General features: G+C 32.9%; 1 protein-coding gene across 3 annotated transcripts in view; it reads right to left on the bottom strand.

The window, feature by feature from the left end:
* The window catches only part of CADM2 (cell adhesion molecule 2), a 1,078,599-nt gene that overhangs the window by 857,883 nt on the left and 194,057 nt on the right, over nucleotides 1–26,659 (bottom strand). The gene's annotated exons all lie outside the window — the stretch shown is intronic.

The following is a 26,659-nucleotide window of genomic DNA, read 5'->3' as shown; positions in this document are numbered from 1 at the left end:
GCTTAAGTGCATTTCATATCTCTTCAACTTCTCCTACCAAATCCTCAGAGGCTCCATTGTAGAGGAAATTCATGTTTTATCATACAAAAACAAGAGTAATGTGTTCCATTTTCATTTTGTCAGGAAAATATCAACATTATAACTAGGGGAGGAATATGAAGAGTAGACACAGTATGTCTAAATATGTCATATATTATTATTATAAATAAGCTTATTTACACACTCATATTGATAATGTGAATTTATCTTTCAAAATGTTACATGGGTTAAGGGTTTATACTGCATATTATAAGAAAATAGCATATTTTATTATATTTTAATTAATCCTGGTTTATATCAAAATTTTAATGGTACAGAAGACTGTTAAGTGTTTTGGATAACATATTCTCTCATTTCCAATGAGGACCACCACATTTTCCCCCTTTTCTCTGGAGGAGCAGAAAGAGTAGTTAGATGCCAATTTTAAAATAAATATTCTTTATTTGGATCAATATATAGATGATTCCTTCCAAGAACATTAGTCACAGTACTGCTGGGAACTGTCTCCAGATTTATCCTAGCCAAAAAAAAAAAAAAAAAAAAAGATAGAGCATCTTCTCTAGAGAACCCTTGTGGATTCTTTTCTCCCACCTTGAGATTCAGGAGAGTACTCCCACTATATTCTTCTGGGATGGCAAAATAATACCCTATCTGTCATCCATCTTGGAGCTGGGGTTATGTTTCTCTTTTAGGAGACTTAGTGCTTTGACACTTTGTAAGGTTGTTTCAAAGTCAACGTGCTAAGTATGTCAGAGAATACTATTGAAGATACCACAAAAGCACCTGTTCCCTTCGTTTAAACGGTCCACCTCTGAATTGAGCTCATCCACCTCATAGTGAAGTTGAACTGTGGTCTAGGATGTTTATCTAGACTGATTCAGTCTTTAATTCTCGACATACACATAAAAATGAGAGTTGATCACAACCACAAATGGTACCCTTACTGCCTACACAGTAAACTTCATTTTCTACAGCATGGTATTGAATGCTCTTACCAATCTGATTTCAACCAAGTTCTCAAGATATTTTCCCCTCCTGGGTGCTTGAAAGAAACTATTTTATGTTCTGTCTTTTTAGAGCATGGTCTTCTTTACACTATACTTTTTACTGTTATATCTCAATTGGTGTATTTTCATCACAAAAAGAGAAAAAACAATCAAATAAATATTGGGTTATTTCTCAGCCTTGAGAAATGTAATCTGTAGTTAAAGGAATGCTGCCATTAGGAGAATTATTATTTTCTTAATTATCCCACTTACCAAAAGACTTGCTTACCCCTGCATTTCTTGCCAAACTAATCGGCTTCTTAACCATGAGGAAACATGCTCACAAATACTTTGAAACTCTTGTTCCAAAGGTCATTTATAGTCTCTCAATCAAAAGTCCAAATACCTTTCTTGGTTCTTATCTTTATCCCTGCTGATATTTGCCTCTCACGCATACATCTTAAATCATTTCCATTATTTGACTTATGTGACATTTTACTTTCTCGACTCACCCCTTAACCATCTAATTGCCTACTAAACTGTTTTATTCATATTCTATCATTTAAACATCTATTTTTTCTATTTTTGTTCTTTATTCTCATACCTCTTTTCCAGCTAAGACATAATTTAACTCATTTATTACTTCATGTATAAAGGCTCAGCCTTCACTTTTTCTAAAACACAGGTCTCGGTAAGTAAATGCTTATTAAATTGATTGCATTAAGTTGTAATTTTCTCTTACTGTATCATCACTGTCACAACAATAAGGAAAATATAACATTCCTTATTTTGAAACTGTGTTCTGCACATTGGGTCTCACATTATGGATTTTGTAATCTATAGACTATAAGGTAGTATTAAAATCTAATAAGTAAATATTTTTTGTTTCATAGGGCATGATATAGTTCAACTTTATATGAAATAGTAAAATTTATGAGGGGATTGCTTTATTATCTTCAAATCCAAACATAAACAAAATAGCCATTAATTCAAATAGCTGTCTCAGCAGAAAGAGCTTTTTGAAGGCACTTGTGGGATTGGGCTAATCATCAACAAGTTAGAAAGTGTCTCAGGAATGGAAATTACTGTGCATCTGGCTTCTCCCAGAACCCAACTATATAATACATTGAAATGGAACATATTGCTTGTTTTTTTTTTCTTTGTGAAATCTTTAAATAAATTTGGAGAAGATATTATCCTATCGTGCTTTCTCATAGGATAATATTTCAGGACCATGATTACAAACAAGAACAACAGAATGTATTACATAAACATGCTCTATTTTTATCCTTGTTGGTATTAATAGTCACATGCAGCATTGATTTATAGAAGTGAATTTTTCATGAAAAATAATAAAAGTGTGTTCATGGTTCAGTAAGTGAATCTCAGATGCATAACCACACTTGACAGATTTTAGCCTCTAATGCCTTAATCCTCCCCCAGCATCACTGATGAAATCTCTGAAAAGCTAAGTATTAATTTGAGAGTATCATTTTTGTTTACATCATCTGGAAAGGAGGATTCAGAGCGCATCTTATGTAAATTGCAATTATACATAGCATACTTTTTAGAGCCATTTTCATATAACATTTTATATAATTGAATTGTATTCACTTGATTTGGGGGGCCATGAGAATTAATGATACAGTCTAAAAATGAGTCACTAAAATTAAAATAAAATGACTTCTAAACAGCAATATAATACTTATAAGATTCTTGGGGGAAATGTAAATTTCCATTGCAGATTAAAAATGAGAGCTTCACAAGAAAAATATACAGATAACTACGGTATGTAAAGCGGTTTATCTAAAAACAAGTGTTAACTTTAATCTTTCATTTTAAAAGTGATTTAATTTGACATAATTTTAGTTTTGCAAGAGAGGTGTAGTCGTAGTATAGAAGGTTCCATATATTCTTATTCCAGTTTCTCTTAATGTTAGATCTTATATAATGATAGTACATTAATCAAAATTAAATTTTATCTTCTTATGTCCAAGCCAATATACCATGTTGCATTTATTTGTCATAGCTCTTTCATCTCTTACAATCTGTGATTCCTTGTCATTGACACCTTTGAAAAGTAATCGTCAGGTATTTTGTAGAATGTCCCTTAATTTGGAATCACCTAACATTTTCTTATGATAAGATGGGGTTGTAGATTTTATGGTAGAATACTACAAGGGACAAATTCCTTTCCTAACATAACCTACAATTGGCTACAGATACCAATGTGACATTACTGGTTAATTTGGATGTCTTGGTTAAGGTATCTGCTAAGCTTCTCCAGCATAAGGTTATTTTTTTTTTTCCTAGACTCCATTAGAAGTCAGTCACTAAATCCAGATCTCACTGAAGAGGAGGAGAATTAAGCTTCTCATCCTGAAAGAAATAGTGTCAAAGAATTGTGGATATATGTTAAAATCACTACAATTAATAAGTAATTGGAGGGACACACATAAAGAGATGTATATATATCTTGTTTCTCTCTTTATAAATCTGCCATTAATTTAGCATTTAGTTTACCATTTTATTTCTTAGTAATATTGATATATTATCTATATAAGAATATATATTATGTACATATGTGTATTATTTAATTAATTTATTATTTATATTATTGTTCTGTTTTTTTCTTCATCTCAGTAAACGGTAAAGCTCCAGAAGATGGCTGGATCTTACACATTTTTTTACCTCATTTGTCAAAACGGAGGAAGTGCCTCCCATTTAGTTTACAGATTTTTATTGATTAATTGAATACATGAATTAAAGAACCATGAAATGTGTTTTTCGGGAGAACTTCCTTTAAAAAATCCAGTTGCATTTCAGTCTTATAAATATCAATTTATTTGACTTTTTAAATGGATGTGGCATGCTCATTTGTATGCATATTCTACTTTGCCTTCATAGAACTGTCATCAAATTATTCCTATATTATCAGTCAATTTTTCTATTCAGAGTTGCTGTATTCATTTGAGCTTTCAAGGAAATTTTTGGTCTATTTGTTCAGTTACTGTGCATCTTATGCACAAACTCCTCAGAGATGAATCATAGATCTTCTTTTTTTTGCTGCTACATAATTCCATGAAATTTTTCTATCACATTCTCTGTTAGAGGCCAATCACTTACACCCTGGAAGTAACAGTATCACAAATTCCCTAAAGATTTGTCATTACCTCAACTAAATTCTTCTGGATTACATTTCAAGAAGTATTGGATAACAAATAAAAACTTGATTAACATCAGAAAAAAATAGCTCTCTATATTAGAAGCCTAAATTGTATTCTCATTCTTTATTCTTTTTTTTTTAAAGATTTTATTTATTTATTAGACAGAGAGAGAAATCACAAGCAGGCAGAGAGGCAGGCAGAGAGAGAGAAGGGGGAAGCAGGCTCCCTGCTGAGCAGAGAGCCCGATGCGGGACTCGATCCCAGGACTCTGAGATCATGACCTGGGCCGAAGGCAGCGGCTTAACCCACTGAGCCACCCAGGCGCCCTCTCATTCTTTATTCTTAGAACAGTTTACATTTATCAGTTCCTCAAATTTTTATACAGATATTGCCCAGTGTTGGTCTTTTGAATCTTCTGACTTTCAAGATCATGTTTGTCATACTCTCAATCGACTGCTTGGTCAATCTCTCTCTCTTCTTGCTCTCTGAGTCTCTGTCTCATAGCTGGTGTTCCAATCCAATCTCTCCTCAAGCTTTGTCATGTGAGGATTGCTTTCTAATAGTACTTTAGAAATACTGCAGAACTTTGCGAATTCTGAACAGCAATAGTGAAAACTAAACATTTAAATTAAGAGAAAAATAATATCTAACTTTAGAAGTGGACAAGTGAGAAAAAGCGGGTAGGTTTTTTCTCCTTTTTTCAGCCTGAAAAAATCTTTTCTAATGCTATGCTTCCTTCAGGTAGCAAAAGTCATTTTCTTAACACGGTACTTAACACTACATAACATATTCTATATTGTTCTTATTTTTTTTGTCTGATCACCCAGCTAGATAGAATGTAAGATAACAAAGACATTTTACCATGTATTATAATATCAATAACTCATTTCTTATGTACTTTTCTGTGATTCCAGCACTGTATTTTGTACACTTCTATATCCCTAGTGCCCTCAGTATGGCTTTGCATAGAGTAAGTGCTCAGTAAATATTTGTAGGATTATAAATGTGAATAAAGTACTAAAGTAATCCTCTCAAATGAATGAAGCTGAATTTGTACAATTTGTCATTTCAACATCCTATTAAATGAAAAAGATAATCTAAACATAAAAAGTAAGATGACTGGTTTAGTATTATATATGCAAAATATAAATAAAATTTACTTTTGCATTTTAGGTTGTATTACATATATTTGATCACTTGATGTTCATTTCATATATTTGACCACATATTGTCCATATTTTCAATTTCATATTGTCAATTTCTAGGCATATACAAAAGAAATCTATCCAAAACCATTTTCTAAACACTCCAGTATATAGATTTGAAATAGATAGTAGTACCTCATTCTAAATATTTTCTACTACTCATAATTTATTACAAAACAAAAAACAAAAACAAAAACTATCCTAATGGCCCTAGATACTATATATTCAGAAAACTTAGAGAACAGAAATTATGTAGAAGAGCATTTTTGGCATGGATCCCACATTTGTGTTTTAAAAAGCAATTTTTGTTTTAAGTATCACAAATGCAGGAAGAAAACAAAAGGAACAACAAAAAAACACTTCAAACAAACAGACAGAAGAGTTGTTATAAAACCGTGTACTAAATCTTATATGCTTTATAGGACACCATGTTATTACACACCTTTTTTCTTAATTTTACTAAATTTGCACAAATTTGAATACGTATGTTCCCTGCCCACTCATTAGAAGCAACATTTAGAAAAGAAAGGACGCTGATCTAGAGCATGTTTTTTACTGCAGCTTATGGGGTCAATTGAAAGATAATCAGTAAAACAAAAAGAAATTAAAAAAGAACAAAGGTATATATTTAAACATCTTTGCCATATGTGGAGAGGTTATTCATATACTTTCATAAGTAGATAATGCATCACTGCATTATATTACATTAGTAATAACTGAATAATCAGGAAAAATAATTGTATTGATTTCCTTTTATTCAGTCATGGAATTATTTTGTATATTTTGATTGACTTGTGTCAAAATTTGTAAAAATGTTTTTAATCCACATGTGTAATCTTAAATTGATTCTAATTACTTTAATTTTAAATTATACTTTTATGCAAATGTAACATTCCAAGTATAAATGATAAAATAAGTGCTGTATTCCTTTTGTGAAAGTAAAGTTATTAGAGCTTTTTTATCCTCAAGAGAACTTTCAGAAGTAAATTAGTTATCTGAGGCTTAAGTAGACTCAGATTTTTTATAGTTTTTTGTTAACTTAAGAATGACTAAATATATACAAATAGGAACTATTTAAATGTTCAGAAACAAGGTAACCATTTTAAATTCATGCATTTCAATAATAGTCTGTTGAAAAGACCTGTATTACACTTAAAATTCTGGATTTAAACATAAGCAAAGTAAACTTATTTGCAAATTTCTGCAAGTTTTTAATCCAAAACTTCCAGAATTAGGAGATTGTGAGGGGTGTCTGGGTGGCTTAGTGGGTTGAGCCTCTACCTTCAGCTCAGGTCATAATCTCAGGGTCCAGGGGTGGAGCTCCACATAGGGCTCTCTGCTCAGCAGGGAGTCTGCTTCCCCCCCACCCCTCTTTCTCTGCCTGCCTCTCTGCCTGCTTGTGATCTCTATAAAATAAATAAAGTCTTAAAAAATATATATTTTATTTATTTATTTGACAGAGATGGCAAGTAGACGGAGAGGCAGGCAGGGTGGGGGGGGAAGCAGACTCCCTGCTGAGCAGAGAGCCTGATGTGGGACTTGATCCCAGGACCCTGAGATCATGACCTAAGCCAAAGGCAGAGGCTTAAGCCACTGAGCCACCCAGGCACCCCAGTTAATAAAATCTTTAAAAAAGAAAAAAATTGTGAATACACAGACCTCCACTGTCAGAATTTCTAAATTTGTCTAATTTCACATTTTAAAAAATGTATAGCATAATCCATTGCAAATTATTAGGTAAAAATGTTCCCCAAAGATATAGTAAAGAACAGAATTCAGCAAATATTTTTTTTAAGACTCTAAAGCTTATTCCAAGGCATTATGGCAAGCAATATTTATATATATGTTAAAATTCTTTATTGAGTCATAAACGTTATATATAATGTTTAACAACTATGGAAATTCAAGAAAAGTAAAAAGAAAAAAGTATATTCTTCAGGTTATAATTTGTTACCTCTTAGGTAAATAGTTTTAATTTAAGCCATTGAAATATACATTAGGCAAAGTCCTACATTTAATGCTCACTTAGCATATATGGAAGGAACAATAACTGCCCTCTGTGTTTATTTATACTATATCCTAGTGTTACATAAAATTATTATCAGTTCCAGATGGTAGCTAACTATATATAGGGTTGTAGACTTATTTCTCAACATGAGTACAGGCAAATTTTTTGCATTTCTAATATTAAATCTCTAATCAAGATCACATTATTGAAAGTAGATGGTCGCTCACTCACACAAATAGAGGAGAACTTAGCTACCACTACACCAGGAGTGGCTAATGGAGTATTTCTCCCCCAGCAGTTTTTGAGTATCATTTTGCACATGGAATAGCTGAAAAAAAAATAAAATGATTGTATATGTAGAAGTGAGTGACAACAGGTGAACCAATATTCCTCTTAGGTTAAAACTTTAGACAGTTCTTATTTCCTAGTACTCCGTAGGCCTAAGCAGGATACACAGACCACTGCCCTGGATAGAGAATGAACTCACACCATCCTGTATGTACATGTCCTCTCTCAGCCAGAGCACAAGTGACCACAGCTTTATCAGAGCCTGATTAAGGAGCAGTAAGACTCTGGTTTTAGAAACATGTATATCACACTTTTGTTTAACATCAAAGATAGCTGTGATGTTTTGCTTCTCTATGCGAGGTGGCATCTCATCACTTCATATTCATTTGGTCTCAGAGACTCAAATCATGCCAACTCTAGTGTTATATGCGTATCTGAAGTAGAAAATAATTTTTCCAGTTTTATCTTTTGTGATAGTTTCATCAAACAGATATCAAAAGCCTACAGAGCATTAGTCAGGGACAGGGTGATTAGTTTCTCTCTTTATGGATGGGTAATTAATATAAAAAGGATGGAAAAAATCCTTAATCCCATTACACTTGATCCATCATTTAGCAATGCTTTTTGACTCTTCAAGGTAAAATCTGCATGTGAATTTCCCCAAAGCAATCAAATCATCAGTTTCATAAAATTATAAAACCCCACAGCAAACTGCACATCACTGATAGAAAAAAGTGAGGTTTCTGACACTCATCGAAGAGTATCTCATTGAATAAAACTGTTTCAAAGATATCACTTTTAAAATTATTCCTAATAGAATTGACCTAATTTTGACTTGGCTTATACAATCCAAGGATAAAGGCAATACCTGCCTAACAGAAAACACAGTATATCAAAAGAGGGCTAGATATAAATCTACAGATCATCTTTAGGAGTTGGCGAAGGGTTATGGCTCGCAGTGACTGCAGTATTACAAAGTGACAGAGCAGTCACTGCCTTTATTGCATGATAAAGGCAAAGCTTTCTCAGAATGCCCAAGACAACTTTTCAAAACCCATTAAATTTGGAGCGCCTGGGTGGCTCAGTGGGTTAAGCCTCTGCCTTCGGCTCAGGTCATGATCTCAGGGTCCTGGGATCCAGCCCCACATCAGTCTCTCTGCTCAGCAGGGAGCCTGCTTCCCCCTCTCTCTCTGCCTGCCTCTCTGTCTACTTGTGATCTCTCTCTCTGTCAAATAAATAAATAAAATCTTTAAAAAAAACATTAAATGCAACTATCAAGATTGTGCCTTGTTCTAATCCACAGTTTTAAATATTATTTTATTTTTTTAAAGATTTATTTTTTTATTTGGATTTGAGAAAGTGAGAGAGTGAGAGAATGAGAAAGAGCAGGGGGAGGGGTGGGGAGGGCAGAGGAAGAGGGAGAGAGAGAGAATCCCAAGCAAGCTGAGTGCAGAGTCCAGCTCAGGACTCAGTTCACAATCCAGAGATCATGACTGAGGCAAAATCAAGAGTCAAACACTTAACTGACTGAGCCACCCAGGCGTCCCTGGTTTGTTATCCTATTTCCATTCTCTAATGTTCCATGTATCATAAGATTTAAGGACTTAAATCAACTATAGTATCATTTATACAAATTATTGTATGTGACACATATACATACACACACATGCACAGATACACTTTTATTAGTATTTCCTTTACTTTCATTACTCTTTTCTTTGCATTACTTCAGTTTTTACTGAAATAAATGATTATCTCTCTTAATTGTGGTAATATACACAGAACATAAAATACACCATTTTGACCATTTTAAGTGCACAGTTCTCACATTGTTGGGCAACTATCACCGCTATCCATCTCTGGAACTTCATCTTTCCCTGCTGAAACTCTGTACCCGCTAAACAGTAATTCCCCATTCCTTCCCCTCCCCTGTCATTGGCAACTACCATTCTACTTTCTGTCCCTATTAGTCTGACAACTCTAGAGATGTCATATAAGAGGAATCATACAAATATTTGTCGTTTTGTGACTAGCTTATTTCTCTTAGCTATTTACATCAAGATTCAGCCATGTTGTGGCATGTGTCAGAGTTTCCTTCCTTCTTAAGGCTGAGTATTATTTCATTTTATTTATATACCACATTTTCCTTAGAAATGAATAGACACTTGAGTTGCTTCCACCTTTTGGCTAATGTAAATAATGCTGCTATGAAAATGAACATACACATGTCTCTGCTTTCACTTCTTTTGGCTATGCACCCTAAGGGGGAATTGCTGGATCATATGGCAATTCTATCTTGAATTCTTGGAGGTAATGCCCTATCTTTTTCTACGTGGTAAATTTGGAAAATTCTTTTTACTTTCCAGCAGCAATGCACAAGGGTTCTAATTTCTCTGCATACTCTCTCCAACACTTGCTATTTTCAGTTTTGTTTTTGTTGTTGTTGTTGCTTTTGTTGGGTTATTTGCTTGCTTTTTAATAATAGCAATTTCCATGGGCATGAAGTGTTATCTCATTGTTTTGCATTTCCTTAAAGACTAGTGATGCTGAGCCACTTCTCATGACCTTATTGGCCATTTTTATATCTTCTTTAGAGAAAGGTTTATTTGAGTCCTTTGCTTATCAGGTTGTTTGTTTAATTGTTCTTTTTCTCTTCAAGCTAGAATAACAACATCTTGAGTCCAGAATCACAAAGCAAACTAATACATAGGGCAAAAATGATGTACTGTTATACCTACTTCCTGATCCAGATACATCATCATCTTATTAGATGAAGTCAATCTTCTATCTTGCCTTTTCCTTCTCAATACATTTATACAGAATCAATAATGATTGTGAAATACACCAAATTTCTTAAAGGCAATACTGAAATTTAGTAAGTCTAAAAGAGTAGATATATTTTTATAGGAAATTATAATGTTTATATTAAAGGGTAATTAAAAAGCAAAATACTGAATATTAGTTCAGTTCGATTCAGCTATTTGGTTCTCTTAAGTTCACCCTTACACTCTTATTTCACTGCTTAAGAAAAAGGAAAGCTCAATGAAGACATGAGCCAGCTGGTAGTAAGAAACTTCAACAGAAATTATCTTATAAAGAAAATCAAACCCACATTAATGCTGTAGGAAACAATAAAGAATTCTGCAACAAACAGGGTATCTCATTTTTCTGAGGATTTCTAGCTAGAAAGCAAATAAATAAACAAGCAAATAAGTAAATAAATAAACACAGAGCACTCCTGGGTTTTTCAAAGAGTGAAAAGCCAATGTTTAGGAGTTAAAATGAAGCAGCTTCCAGCTCGGTTGAATACTGAACTTTCTAAAAATCCAGAGGCCTACACAATGATGAGGTGGGCTGCTTTGGAAAGGAGTGAGCTCATTGTCCAATTTCAAGTATAAATAATAGAATAAGAAGCCAAAATTATCACAAAAGGTTTTTCTGACCAGAAAGTTGAAATAGATGACCATTTTAATTCCTTCAAATTCCTGTGTTCATCTGATTCTAAGGCCATTCCTAAATATTATATGGAAAATAAAAAACAAAAGTTTTTACCCTAAGGACCAAACAGTCTAAGTCAAATGTAACCAAAATGATTGCTAACAGCAACACAACTAAGATACGCAGTTATACATGCTACATACAAAAGAATCGGACATTATTTGGAAAGAAATTGTTTTAAGAACAGACTTTTGCCTGTAGCTTCAGCCTTAAAGATTGAATTGTTCCTACTACTGCAGGGCTCAAATGTCTCATTTGCTTATGCTTCAGTGAATTTTCTTTAAAAAAATAAAATTCTTTACTTTTTAAAATGTCTCCTTATCAGTTTGTGTGTACAGACTGTCAGCTATATTTGTACATGTGTATATGATAGTCCAGAAATGTATCAAATTGTCAGTCATTCAAAAAATGATGACTCGGCATTCTAAAATGTCAGAGAGACATATTACATTTGGTCAAGAGAAAACTCAAGAATCTTTAGCAGAAAGACTGAATTAAGTGAGTTGCTAACACTGAAGAGCAGAAAAGAAAAAACTCACTCAAAAGTAAAACATCCTATACTGTCACATAAATGAGTTGAAATTATTTATGGTTTATAATTACATGAAATCCTTTATTTTGAGGGATTTTTGAATTGCTTTACAAAACGATCTTAGAAATCTTTTGCATAATTGTAAAGTAACACTGTCTCCTCCCTATTCTGCCTTCAACCTGTGATTTGTCAATCCCTGTCCATTCAAGTTCTGAAATACATAGATGTGTATAGTATACGTATATGTGCAAATAACATCTATTTCAAGAGTTGAAAGTTTCAGAGGTTGAATATATGGTATTGTTATTATTACACGCATTCATACACACACACATACATAAATCGGTGTAGTGCTTCATTCTCAATGCCATCATCCTCCTGCAGATCATCCACCTCCTCCCACACACAGCCCCTAAGAACAGCAGCCTGAGAGCATCTTCCAATAGCAGCAGTGGTAGATGCAGATGATTACCTAGATCTATCCTTTAAAACATTCAAGGTGTGGCCTTTGCACTCAATAGAAAATTCAGACTACTTAGCCTGATCTTTTTTTTTTTTTTTAAGATTTTTTTTTTTTTTTTTTTTTATTTGAGAGAGAGAGACAGTGAGAGAGAGCATGAGCGAGGAGAAGGTCAGAGAGCGAAGCAGACTCCCCATGGAGCTGGGAGCCTGATGTGGGACTCGATCCCGGGACTCCAGGATCACGCCCTGAGCCGAAGGCAGTCGTCCAACCAACTGAGCCACCCAGGCGTCCCTCTACTTAGCCTGATCTTGAAAGACTCTCACACTGGGGCGCTTGGGTGGCTCAGTGGGTTAAAGCCTCTGCTTTCTGCACAGGTCATAGTTTTAGGGTCCTGAGGTAGGAGATCGAGTCCCACATCGGGCTCTCTGCTCTGCGTGGAGCCCACTTCCCTTCCTCTCTCTCCGCCTGCCTCTCTGCCTACTTGTAATCTCTGTCTATCAAATAAAAATAAAATCCCTTATGGGGCACCTGGGTAGCTCAATGGGTTAAAGCCTCTGCCTTTGGCTCAGGTCATGATCCCAGGGTCCTGGGATGGAGCCCATATCAGGCTTTCTGCTTAGCAGGGAGCCTGCTTCCTCCTCTCTCTGCCTGCCTCTCTGCCTACTTGTGATCTCTGTCTGTCAAATAAATAAACAAAATCTTAAAAAAAAAAAAAAAAAAGACTTTCACAATTTAGTTCCAGAATGTTTTTCTTTACTCCATCACGTTACCACCCCCACAGCCTTCCAACTGTCAGTTCCTGAGCCTTTGCTCAAGTGGTCTCTCCCACCTAGATTCTTCTCCTGAAGACTTCTACCAGTCAATGTCTATCACTTCAAACATCTAAATGCCACTTTAACCACTTTGCATTTAGGTAAATTATCTCTGAGCTCACTTACTTAAAGGAATCACTGCTCTTTGAATTCGATTAGTTCTATGTATTTCACTAAAACAGTTGTTTTTGTAATGTCTTTGTATTGGATACTTAGTATCTTAAGGAGGACTATGACCTCTTGTTTTTGTGTCCCCTTATTTTTTTTATATTACTTTGGAGTAGGTCACCAGAATATACATTGAATTGAATTGAACTCTCCTTTTACAACTAAAGAAACAAAAGTGAAGACTGTTAAAAAGTCTTGCAGAAGATTAGACTGGGCATTATTGGGTGAGTCTAAGAATAGAAACTGGGCTCACCCACAACTGCAGTCTGATGATCTTCCCATTAGAGAATATTCATCCCCAGGTAACCTAATTTTTTTTGACAGCAAGCAATGCTGTAGTACAAAAATAATTACTTAAAGGCACAGTAAATAATAGGAAACTAATTTATTAGGATAATGAATTTAACTTTAGTTTTTATTTAGACTGCTATAAATTGAACAAAAAAATAAAAGATAAATATTGTTAGCTACAAGTGAAAATTTATTATACAATATCAGCTTTTATATAATCTTCTTAGGGCATAAATTGGAACAAATCATGAGGTTTAATAGACAGAAAAATAAATCCAGTATTGTATATAATGTTTATATGCAATGCTACTTGAGACTCTCATACCATGAGTTTGCCCTATGGTGTTTATTTGAAATTATATTTATATTTCAATGAGTAAGTAAAATATTCATATTTGTGTTCTTAAATTTTTGCTAAAATAAGAAAAAAAGATATAACCATACATACAGAATCCTTTAATCCTTAAATCTATTGATAAAAATGGCTACTTATATGAGGCTACCTAGGAATGAATAAGAACCAAATATAGATGATTAATCTAAGTTCCACCTCTACATTTGTCTGTTCAATAAGCAAGTAGATAAAACCTTTCTGTGTCTCATCTCTATAATAAGGATTAAAATGCTTACTTCCGTGGAAGGTCATAAGGATTATTTGGTGTGCATAAAGCACTTTAAATGAGAAAAGCTATTTTTGACTGCATATGTGTATAAAGATACACATTATACTATTCCTACAAAACTTGTCATTCTGTCATGTTGTACTAGCTAATAAGAAACCCTTACAAATACAACACATATGAAAAAAAAATGGTTCTACTTTTTTTTTTTTAATGAAAAAAACTCAACATACTTTTAACCCATAATTATCATGAATCCAGTAGTCATTCTCAAAAAATTTCTGGACTTACTATATTTCAATGATGTTGGCTGATTTATTTTTAACCACATCATTTCAAGAATATTCAAGCTAAGAATTCTGGGGTATAAATCACTAGCATGTCTCTAGACTCAAGCAACCTATTCAACAATAAAGTGGAAGATGACAAGAATAATGCTATTGGAAAGAAAAAGCGTGCGCCTATAGCATATTTGTTTTAGAAAAATTTACCTTTGCTTTCCAACATATTTAATGTATATATATATATTTTTAAATCAGTGAAAACAATTATTTCAGGGACCTAGTCATCTAAGTTCACTGCTCCAGTAATCTGGCTTGTCTAGGTATAAGATTTTGATTATCTAGGGAAACAAATTTCCTTCACAAATATTCCAGGCTTTTGATACTTGAGTAAAACAGTCATACTATTTACCAAATTATAGCAGGTTTATGTACTTCTGTGATCTTTGTAGCTGGAAGTAGTATTAAAATTAAACTCTATTGTATAAGGAATCTTAACCAAAATTTGTGATTAAACATTCAGCTTACTCAGGTAAATGGGACTAATGAGAATTGTCCAAACCAAGAATTGTTTTCCTCTCAAAGCAGATCTGAGTCAGTTCCTTCCAACATAAGGGCAAACAAATATACCAAGCCTCAAAGTTCAGCACTGCAGGGAAAAGGCACAAAGCATTTTCTTCAGAAATTTTTTAAAAGCAGATGTTACCAATCTACCATCAGATCCTTTGAAAAATCACACTATTTTACCCAGCACACATCTAATTTTCTGCAGCCTAACTTACTCTAAAAGGCTTGAGGGTAAATTGTTTGCAAAATGTATTCCTAGGTAAATAATAATTTGACCCATGAACGGAAATGTTGGAAAGACTCCAATTAAATAGCAAAAGAGAGCTAAAAAATATGTTGTTTTAATTTTAAAGTAGTCGATCTCAAACTATTGTTTCTGACACTAGTTATATGGTAGGGCCATCTTTTTTGTTGAGGTCTCTTAGTTTCTGACAATAATACCATATTGTCAGCTCAGAAGAAAACATCTTTTGAATTCTCGATGGCAAAGAAATATAATTTGCTCGATACTTTCTGTGAATGAATAATTCTGACAAAAAAAGTTTCCATGATAAAATAGTACTATTACAGTCTTACTTGCTGGACTGTTTTCTCAGTACACTGGAAATCATTATATGTTTGTAGTAACCGTATTTAAATTCCTTTGGTGGTTTTCACAGAAAAATATGAATACTGAGACATTTTACTTCCTTTAGGGAAATCACCTTTCATCATATTACATTATAATCTTTACAAAGAGTGATAAGAGGTTGCTTAAGTTTCAAATGTCATTTTGTCTACAAAAAAATTATTTTATAAATAATACATTTAATTTACTTTGAGGATTAAGAAAGGAACTCTTAGAAGCACGATTGCGTAAATAAACACAGATGCAGGGACTCAAGTTTAAATGAAACAAAAATATAATAAAATTTTTACTAAAATCAGTAGTTATTGAATAACTGATAGAACTATTATATTTGTTCTTTGGCTTTTCAAATATGCATTAAGTGTTTGCTATATGCCAGATAATTAGCATGGAATTTGTCTTCATTACCTAATATTTCAAAAAGTAATACAAAGAGGGATGAATGCGATGACTTTTACAAAAGGTAAAATCTAGGTTGTGTTAAAAGTGATGTGAGTTATATTCATCCAGTCTGACTTCAGAATGTACAGCACATTTACATAGAGCCCCAAAATATGATTAAGATAATAAAGAAAGAAAATGATGGTATGGACATCAACAACAGCAAGGCAAATTTGCAGACTAGATAAAATTTAGGCAAAGATACTGTTCTAAAGAAAACCAAATATAATCACCATGAATTTGTCTTGGTTTATAAAATAAAATGTATTTTAAATGCCTGAGTTATTTTTCTCAAAGTCTTATATAAATGGTGAACAATTAGAAAAAATCAAATGTTAAGATTATTGTAACAACACACATTCACTTGAATACCATGTAGGCATTATCAATAATGTTATAAAAATGAGAGTATGGAAAATTAGGCACACTATAATGCTCTCCAAAATAACTTATAAACATTACAGTTAACATGACCACTCTCTATGCAGTAGTAGAAAGGTTCCATTTGATCTTAGTGCCTTTCACTGTCTAGGTTCCAGGCTCCATGATGAAGGGAGCCTAATTCTTGGTAGGACTTTTCATACCCGAAGGTATACCCATTTTCTTGTCTACTTTTCTCCCAATCAAGTAAAAATACTCTGAAATACCACTTTTAGTGATTACATAATAAATATTTCCCAAATTTTAAATGGAATTTAGAACTGGGCATTTTCATTCAGATTTATACTGAATTTTCCACCTAATGATTCATTATTTGAGGGAAGAGTCCTCTAATTCACCTGTCAGTTTCAAAACTTTTATATGAAAGTCAAGTCTTTTATAACAATCTTTTGAAGCTATCTGTCCTTTTTAAAATAAGAAACAAAAATGTTCATTTGAAATAAAAGTTAGCCTCACAACTTCAAATATATTGGCAAAAGCTTTAGGAAATAATTATTCCTTATCATGCAATAATAATTGCTGTAATTATTGGTTAGTGATTTAATTTCTATTTCTAAGTAAACTAAAGCATTCTTCAATAGTGTGAAAATCTGTTTTAGAATATTTAGTTACTAAATATTTTTTTCTAAATCGAACATTTGTTACCAGATGATCACATAAGTAGATAAATCTATTTTTAATTTTATTCTACACAATCTAAATAAGTTGAATGTTGCTCTAGAAAAATGAGGATAAAACCCATTGCATGAGTGGCATTTTTACTGTCCAAGTAAAAATCCTTGTAAAAATACAAGTACTCCTTCCTCTCTACTGATGAGTGAGCTCATGACTTTGTTGTTGTTTTTTAGGATTTATTTATTTGACAGAGAGAGAAATCATAAGTAGACAGAGAGGCAGGTTGGGGGGGGGCGGGAGGGGACGGGAAGCCGGCTCCCTGCTGAGCAGAGAGCCTGATGCCACTTGATTCCAGGACCCTGAGATACTGACCTGAGCCAAGGCAGAGGCTTAGTCCAATGAGCCACCCAGGTGCCTCTTGTTTGTTTTGTTTTAAACAATTTTTCAACATGCTGATTTGGATGTGAGTGGAAGAAAATATATTTTGACTTGGCAACAGTAAACAAACATTTGGAATTTAGAAGAATTTAAACTTTTAAATTATTATTCTAAAATTTCCCTAAAACAACTTTATAAACAAAATCATTAGTTTTTCCTTAACTATATTATACTACAGAGAAATTTGACGCCATAGAAAGATGTATTTTACTATTTATGATTCCTCAAAAGGTATTTTTTATTGTTCATATATCTGTGAATAGAACAATTATGATTCAATATTTTACTATAGAATCTAGAGAACCAAGTCGTATATTGTGCTTTCTATCTCATTACACAGTAACTGAATTTCTATGCTATATACATTTTTATAATATATATTTAATAAGTAATACACAGTTTAATATATGACACATCATGCTGAATTAAAAGCTTAAAAAATTACAACGAATGGGATAGTATGGGTAAAGGGTATTTTAAGATCTTTGTTTTCTAGAGATTAGTACATTCCATTTGAATTGCTTTGCTACATAATAAGGCAAATTCAAAGGCAGTTTCAATGTAATGAAGTAGAGCTTCACTGAGAGTCATTAGGCACTGATTTTAATGCCACGTCTACAAATGACATTATGAACTTTCAAACTTCCTGTGCCTTAAAGAACCATTTCTGGGTTAAGTGAATCTACATCAAAAAACAGCTGGGAAGGAAAAATAAAAGTGCCTTTACAGAAAGATACTAGACAAATTTATAAGATACAATCTATCAGAACTTATGCCAGAATGCCCCAAGATAGTTAATATAAATCCACTGAGAATATTACATTCAGAGAACTATAATTACTGGTTAGTAATTTAATTTTCCTAAGAGGCAAATACTGTATCACTTACTCTTTGAGAAAAATAGTAACCAATTTTAAATAAAACTTGGACATGTTTACAGACTCTTGCCTATGTTTTTAAACATGTAACTTCTTAAGTTGGTATGAATGTCATAAAGGATAATGTTTATCACAGACTTATCACATTCCTTCATTACCTAAAACATACTGAAGCAAAAAAAAAAAAATCTTTAAGTATTTAAAAGTTTTTCACTATGAGAAGTATATGTCACTACAAAGAAACACCTACTAAAATTATATACCCTAAAGTATATATTGTATCAATATGAAAAAAATATTTATTTGCTCTTATAAATTTATTAAGCAAAGCCCAGAGCAATATAGCATTAAGAGTAATTTTTAAAATAGAGTGGAAATTCCTTTTTAAATGCATTCTTAAGTTCTTAAAATTTTCTTAAATCACTGAATTAAGTATTTCTCTTTAAAGATTTGTGAGTATATTTAACTTTATTTAGATAAGAAATTGGCAATGTCATCTCATGGAAGAAATGTAGTTTTAACATTTATCTTTTGTGATGTGTTTTGCAATGCAAAGATAAGTAAAATTTTAGAGCTGTGATTATATGAACTAGAAATTAATTTATGAAATTGGTCAGGGAGCTGATTACAGTCCCCAGTTAGTAAACTTAGTGCAAAAATACTTTACTATCCTCTTATATTCTGGGATTCTTCATTATATAACTGTGCACCTTTAGATTTGGAGGTACTTTTTGACATTTTCCATTCCATGTGATATCAAGATTACATATATGAAAAATATATTTAACATTCAAGACTAAATAGATGAAAAATATGTTTAACTATATTACATAATAGTTCTTGACTGCTTCTATATTATGTATTTTGATGAAAATAGTCTTGCATGTTCTTTCCAAGTTTGAAAGGAATGTCACCACTTAAAAATGGAAATTAAAAGCTTCATGTTAAATGTACTATTTCACAAAAATAATAATGTATAAATATCACCATGTTTAAACATGTGAAAGACAAATCCCCAAATAAGGACATATCTTAATGTGTTTATTCATTTGGGGCAGATTCTCATTCTAAAAGAAATAGTAAAGCAATCACAGAGATTTGCCTATACAAATCAAGACATGCCTGATTATATTCTGGACAACTCTCAAGAGTTGTATTCCTGCAGCATCCTCTATCAGGAAATGAAGGAAACTTTAACTTTGAATACTGGAATTCAGTGAGAGCAGGCATTCCCCTAAAGGGCTGCTGTTTGAGTATTTAGAATTTTAAAGATCTATGTCCGACAATTGACTGGGGGGCAGAGCCAGAGTCACAAATGGACTCAGAGGCAAAGATTTACCCAAACATCTTTCAGTATTCCTTTTATCTCCCCTCTTCTAGAGGGAGAAATTATAAACTGTACCTTGATACTGTCTGTAAATGTTGTCTCTTTAGAATCTTTGGAAAAGACAATACCAGGAAGTTGACTTAACATTTTATGATACTTGTCAATATCTACCAGTTATCTTTTTAAATTTTCATCCATACCCAGCTCACTTTCACATATCCACCCCAAGATTTTACGTGAAAACTATCTAAGATAAGCCAAGAAGGCAAAGAAGCCCAAGGACAAATGACTCCTTTGTCTATCCATTCACAGTAGCTGTTTCTTCAAATATAACACATGCATGGGGCACCTGGGTGGCTCAGTGGGTTAAAGCCTCTGCCTTCGGCTCGGTTCATGATCCTGGGGTCCTGGGATCGAGCCCCACGTCAGGCTCTCTGCTCAACAGGGAGACTGCTTCCCTTCCTCTCTCTGTCTGCCTCTCTGCCTACCTGTGAGCTCTGTCTGTCAAATAAATAAATGAAATCTTTTTAAAAAAATCAAAAAACAAACAAAAAAAATGAGATATAACACATGCAGTTACTGCTATCAATTTTTAAGCACTGAAGTTGATGCCAAAGTTTTTGACAACATACAAAACTTATTTTTAGGCTGTTATGTGAATGCAGATTGTCATAAAATTTAAATGAGATGATTAAAACTGGAGAGGCAAATAAATAAGGGTTTTTATAGTATTTATGTTTTAAACCATGGCCGTTCTCATTTTGGGGAGACCAGAATATGTTACATATTTGCGTTTTAATGTTAAATACACAGCTTTATGGTATGAGGGGATAAAGTCATGGTATGAGGGGATAAAGTCAAAAAGGGTACATTTTACTCTCCAAATAAATTACAAATTCTATGTCATTTAGTCTGTCCATTGACTGATTGCCACTGACTTACTCACTAACTGTTAGTATACTAAGAGTTACTACTCAGTGTTCACTGAACTTTCTCCTGCTTCGACACTGCACTTCTTGTGGTTGCTGTTGTCTCAGATGCTTTTCACCCCGTTCCCAGCTTGCTCTACCATTTTTTTACTGGAGTTTTAAGATATGTCTCAAATGTCATCTGGCAAATGACTGTTTACTCAGCTATGGGTCCCAACAAATAAACTGCTTGTAATACATTCAAACTGCAAAGCATTTCAAAGACTTCTATGGTGTTTTCAACACGGTCTGGAGATTTGCCAATCATAAAAATGCAATAATATATTATTGGTTTTTGTTAATGATACGATCACACTAATTACAAGTTTCATAATGTTATAATTGCATATGTTATGCAATGACCTGACTATGTTGCATAGAGAATGACAATTGAATCACCATTTTGTAGAACTATTTCAAATTTACATGAAGAGTTTGAGACTGAGGTTACTTAAATTTCTATTTGTCTATCAGAAAGATAATTAAATTATACTTTCCTTCAAGAGTCCTATATACTTTTTTCTTTAAAATATTTATATCTCCATTCACATAATACATATTATTATTATTTAATGTTATAGTGATCCTATTTATACTTACAATTATATTGGTGCCAAGGGTGTTCTTAATAACATATGATTCACATAGGAACACATACTTGGCAACTTTCTAGAAAACATTTTTGCTGTTTCATTTTGCCTCTGAGGAGGATTTTATCCACAGAAAGGGGCAGCTGGCTCATAATTTAGGGTTTGTGTCAAAGACATGGTACAAATTACTCGATCACTTTCAGTTTAAATTCAGGATAGAAGTAATATTTATTTCCTCTATTTCCCATTGAGTACAAAACTCTTCCAATTATTAAATTCCTTAGCTGGTTATATAATTCCTTATAGACTTATTCCTACATGGGAAGACTAATTATTGCATAAATGTCAATTCTTTGAGAAATAATTTATAGGATTTGTGCAAGCTTAGACAAAACAACAGTTGAGCAAACTTGAATACATTTAATTTTACCTGAAAGAATAAACAGGAGGAAATCTCCAAGAAAAATTTTGAGAAGTATTATGAATGGGAAGCCTTCCATTTGAGATGTTTAAATATCTCATTTTTTAAAATCAACAAAAATGGTCAATAAATAATCATAGAGATGATCCTAACACAGATAGAGATGCCTATGCATGTGCACATTTTTAAAAAAGATTTTATCTAGTTGATAGATCACAAGTAGGCAGAGAGGCAGGCAAAGAGAGAGAGGGAGAAGGAGGCTCCCAGCTGAGCAGAGAGCCTGATGCAGGGCTTGATCCCAGGACCCTGAGATCATGACCTGAGCCAAAGGCAGAGGCTTTAACCCACTGAGCCACCCAGGTGCCCCGCATTTTTTTCTTTCTTTCTTTTTTTTTTTTAACATGTGTTCATGTACACAGTACAAAGGAAACTTATAAACCAATGAGAAAAGGATATTTTTTAGTAAGATAGTTTCACTTGAAAAATCAAATGAGATCCTTACTTTATATTCATCAAAATGAATTCCAGATGGATTAAAGAGTTCAATGAGAAAATTAGAACCACAGAAAGGGAACTGTAAGAAAAAGATGTAACTGACTAATTTTAAGATTAGGAAGAAGTTTATAGATACAAGAGCCAAGGAGAAATTCCCAGATTGATTTATTTGAGAACAACATAATAAAAGTTTGGGATTATAGGAATGCCTAACTTACTGTGCTTTTCTTTATTTGTACTTTGCAGATACCATGTTATTTACAAAGTGAATATTAGTGGCAACCCCACACTGAGCAAATCTCTCAGTACCATTTTAGCAATAGCATTTGCTCATTCTTTGTCTCTGCATTATATTTTGGTAATTCTCATAATATTTCACACTTTTTAATTATTATTACACTTTTTATGGTGATCTGTGGTGAGTATAACTTGCTGGAAGTTCTGATGATGGTTAGCATTTTTTAGCAATAAATTATTTTTGTATAATTTCAAACTCATTTATCACCAACCAACCTCTTTTTTGTTATTCTTATTTTATTCAAGTATAATTAGCATACAGTGTTGTATCAGTTTCAGATGTATGGTATAATGATTCAATAAAGCATTTTTAATTAGGGTATGATCATTTTTTAGATATAATATTATTGCATACTTACTAGTTGTAATAAGATGTTAACATAACTTTTATATGCACTGGGAAACCCAAAAATTCATCTGACTCGCTTCATTGTGATACTTGCTTTATTATTGTGGTCTGGAGCCCAACCCACAATATCTCTGACATGTGTCTATACTGAACATTCTTATTTAAAAAAGGGTGGAAAAACAGAGGTATATTCCATCCTAATAATAACAATAAATAAAACAATATTTTGATGTAATTTTGAGCCACCAAACTGCTCATATGTATCTGTGCATAACTGTGTACATCTTCATCCATCTATATTTAATCATATTAACAATTATTTTTAAAAAGTTAAATTTCTGAAAGGAATTTCAAATTATATTGTGAAAAGCAATTTATCCAAATTATGAAAAGTGTGTGTGGTTTATATTGATGGTTAAACTTTTTGACCCAGCAATTCTACTTCTAGTATGAAACTAGGGATTCTGTTTAAATATTTATAGAAAAAAATAACAAAACTTTAAATAGTATGAATTTTAGACCAACATTGGAATAATTAATAATTTATGTCCTATTACTATGATAAGCTATGATATAATCACTACAAAATTATTTTTGAAGTCTACAGGTATGGGGAGATGTAAACAATACAAATGGTTTAATGAAAAAATATAAACTATTTTTATGGTAATTTGATTATATGTATACATATAAGTTTAGCCATTTGAATGTAAACTACTTTGTATAAATAGCTCTTGTGCTGTCTCTTCACACATATCTCTCTCTCTCACATACACACATACATGGATACAACAAAACACTAATATATATAAAAACAGTGTTAATCTCTAATACAAGTAATTTTAATTCCTATCTTCATAATTTTTGTCTTCAAATCGCTAATTAAAAGATATAAAAATATTACTCCTTTTTTAATGTAATCACATTTGAAAAATGTATTACAGAAGGCTATCTATGTAGTCATGTGAGGGAATTTGGTGGGACAAGAGGTATGACTCCAAAACTGCATAGTCATTTTGTATTCTAAAGAACAGGATGAAACACTGTAAACAAATGTAGCATTGAAGAAGCAAATTGCCTCAGTTACCACAGATACAATTAAAAGTAGGGAAATGTAGTAGCACAATAGATGCATGGAGGTTACCATAACTGTAGCTTCCTGGGGGCATATAGATGCAAGGATGACCTAACATACGCATACTGTGCATAGGCACAGCCTATAGTAAGGAGTAATTAAGGAAATGAAAAATATATGTGACAGTAAACTAGTATTAAGTAGTAGTATATAGACTAATATGAAATAGGTTTAAACTACAATAGTATTAAAAAGCTGAAAGGTTAATTAATAACATAGAAAACTACTAGGTTTCTGATCTTAAGGAAAAAGAAATGAGAGAAATAACTGAGATTTACAATATGTACAGATTTCAATTTTAAGAAGTTTGTTAAATACTGTAATTATCATCAACAGACATTTGAACTCAAAAATTAACCTTTTCTTAAAGCATGTAATATTTAATAAACTAAAAACTCTAATATATTCAACTCATTGTTCTTAATATCAGTAAGTATTGTTATAAATCAAATTTAAGTTCTATAACAACTGGCTCAAATAAAACTGCCTTGAGGTATAAACCCGTCACAAGGCAGGTCAGTCTATTGGTTGTCCTCATCTTAGGTGCACTAGAGATTACTATGCATAAAGTACAGAAGATTGGGTGATGAAGGGCGAGTAATTGTTAAGTTTATGAAAAAAAAAAGTATCTGCGTCTTTCAAATAAAAATTATCTACTTTCCCAGTGATTTTTTTTTTTATGAGCTAGTTATCCAGAACCAGGAGCACATCTTTCCAAAAAAGAAATATGCATGATAAAATGTTCTTAATTTTCTAGGATATCCTTGCAAAACTACTCTTCACAAGAACCATCGAAACACTAAGTCTAGTACTAATAATAATGAGTACTGTTTCAATCAGCTTAACTTTTACATGATTAAAATAGCACAAGATAAAGCATTGAACATTCCCTCAATGACCATTAGGATTAGTCATTGAGTTTTTAAAAAATATTTTAAAAATATTAAATGTTGGGATTTCAGCTACAGAGATTCTGATTTCATTGGTCAAAAGGAGCAAGTTGCTATTTTAGTGGGATGTACACAGGCAAAATCTGTGGATTTCTCAAATCTTTTGGACTTGATTCTGATCCTCATATTGGGTCAAGATCCATTGGCATTGGAGTCTATTAGTCACTTTCTGATTATCTGGACACATTTTTTAATCTCTCTCAGGATCAGTCAGGTATCCTGCTACAAAAGAGGGATTTTAGTAGAATCTAATAGAACTAGTATGGGGAAGAAATAAAATCCTGTTTATAAAAAGACTATCACAGTGTCTGGCAGAGAAACCAGGTAGTCTGTAATATTAAGTATGCATTTTCATACCACATCATATATAATCAAATAATGATAAAGAACTAACCAGTGTCAGAAGTTACTTCTACATGGACTTCACTTGAGTTTCAATTATTAGCCATGATAGCTGTCTGCGTCAGTAACAGCAATGAGAAACTGAGGACTTCTAACTTCCACAAAAGGAGAGGTCCACTAGGTGTGCATTCTACAAGGAGGTTGTCCAGGATGAATAAAGAGGCTTGACAATGAAGGCAGAGAGAAACATCACGGCTTCATTTTTGGACTAGAGCTAAGGAGTTGATTTGTGGTAGCTTTCTAATGATCAGTTGCTCTTGGGCAATGTGCTGAGAAAAATCAATGCCTTTTTGGGGTAGCATAACCTATAAGGTTTTTAACATTTGAGAGAAACCATGTTCATCTTCTATTCTGGACTGAAATAACAATGGCTCCTAAGTAGATGAAGGTCTTTAAGTTTTCAGTTACAATAATAGTGGGAGGAGATAAAAAGGCAAAACCAGCTGTGAGAACTCCAGATGGGTAGGTACAAACAGGAGTGAAAAGACAGTTCCATAATTATCTACAACGGCACTTTTGTAATAGAGGAGCAAGGCAGGAGATATAGCAATAAATGAGTAAAGAGAAGTCCAAAATTAAACAAGTGAGGGAGGAAATCTGTACCGGGTTAACCGAGCAGCCTCTAGAGTGCTCCCCACCCCCCAAATCAGGGACCGTATCAATCTGGAAACTAAACTTGGGACTAGGAGTGGATTTTCATACTCATGCTAATTTCTTCTCTGATAGAGAAGGTTGTGTTTCAACCTATCATTCCTGTGCTTGTTGAACTTGTAGGCAAATTCCAAAATGTGATCCTCCATAAACAAAGGAGAGATTTGCCTTTTCCTGTAATTAATGGGTATACACATATACAATCTACGAGGGTTACTTGCCCTCTGATTTACTTTCTTAATGAACTGAATTTCAGCTAATAAACTCATTTAAAATCCTAGTTCAGGAAATTGGTAAAGGCAGTTATTACTCCTATCTGATAACTTACTAAGGAAAATATTTGGTCTTCAAAGGAAAAATCTCTGTCCAAGAAAAACTATCAAATAAATTTGTCATTATTTTATTACTAATACCTACATTTTAAATCCCTAGAAGTACATTATTTCTACCTGTGTGAGTGTAGTAATGTCTTTTTTTTTTTGTACCATTTCCCAGAATCGGAAAGACCCTATATTCCTACTTTCCTCCCCTGGCTGCCCTTTATTCTTAGCAAAGGCCCCTTATGAAAACCCTTTAGTTCTCCAGGGTTACAACTTATTACAGTAAATACAGACAAAAAAGGTCCTGTCATCCTATAAAATCTTTCAGTTTCTGAAAGCTAAAATTTAATTCCCTGTGCAAATTCAAATATAACTCAAGAATAGAACA

The sequence above is a fragment of the Neovison vison genome, chromosome 6, assembly GCF_020171115.1.
Source record: "Neovison vison isolate M4711 chromosome 6, ASM_NN_V1, whole genome shotgun sequence".
Classification (NCBI taxonomy): domain Eukaryota; kingdom Metazoa; phylum Chordata; class Mammalia; order Carnivora; family Mustelidae; genus Neogale; species Neogale vison.
Note: the sequence above shows the minus strand (reverse complement) of the source record. Positions and strands in the feature narration are given on the sequence as shown.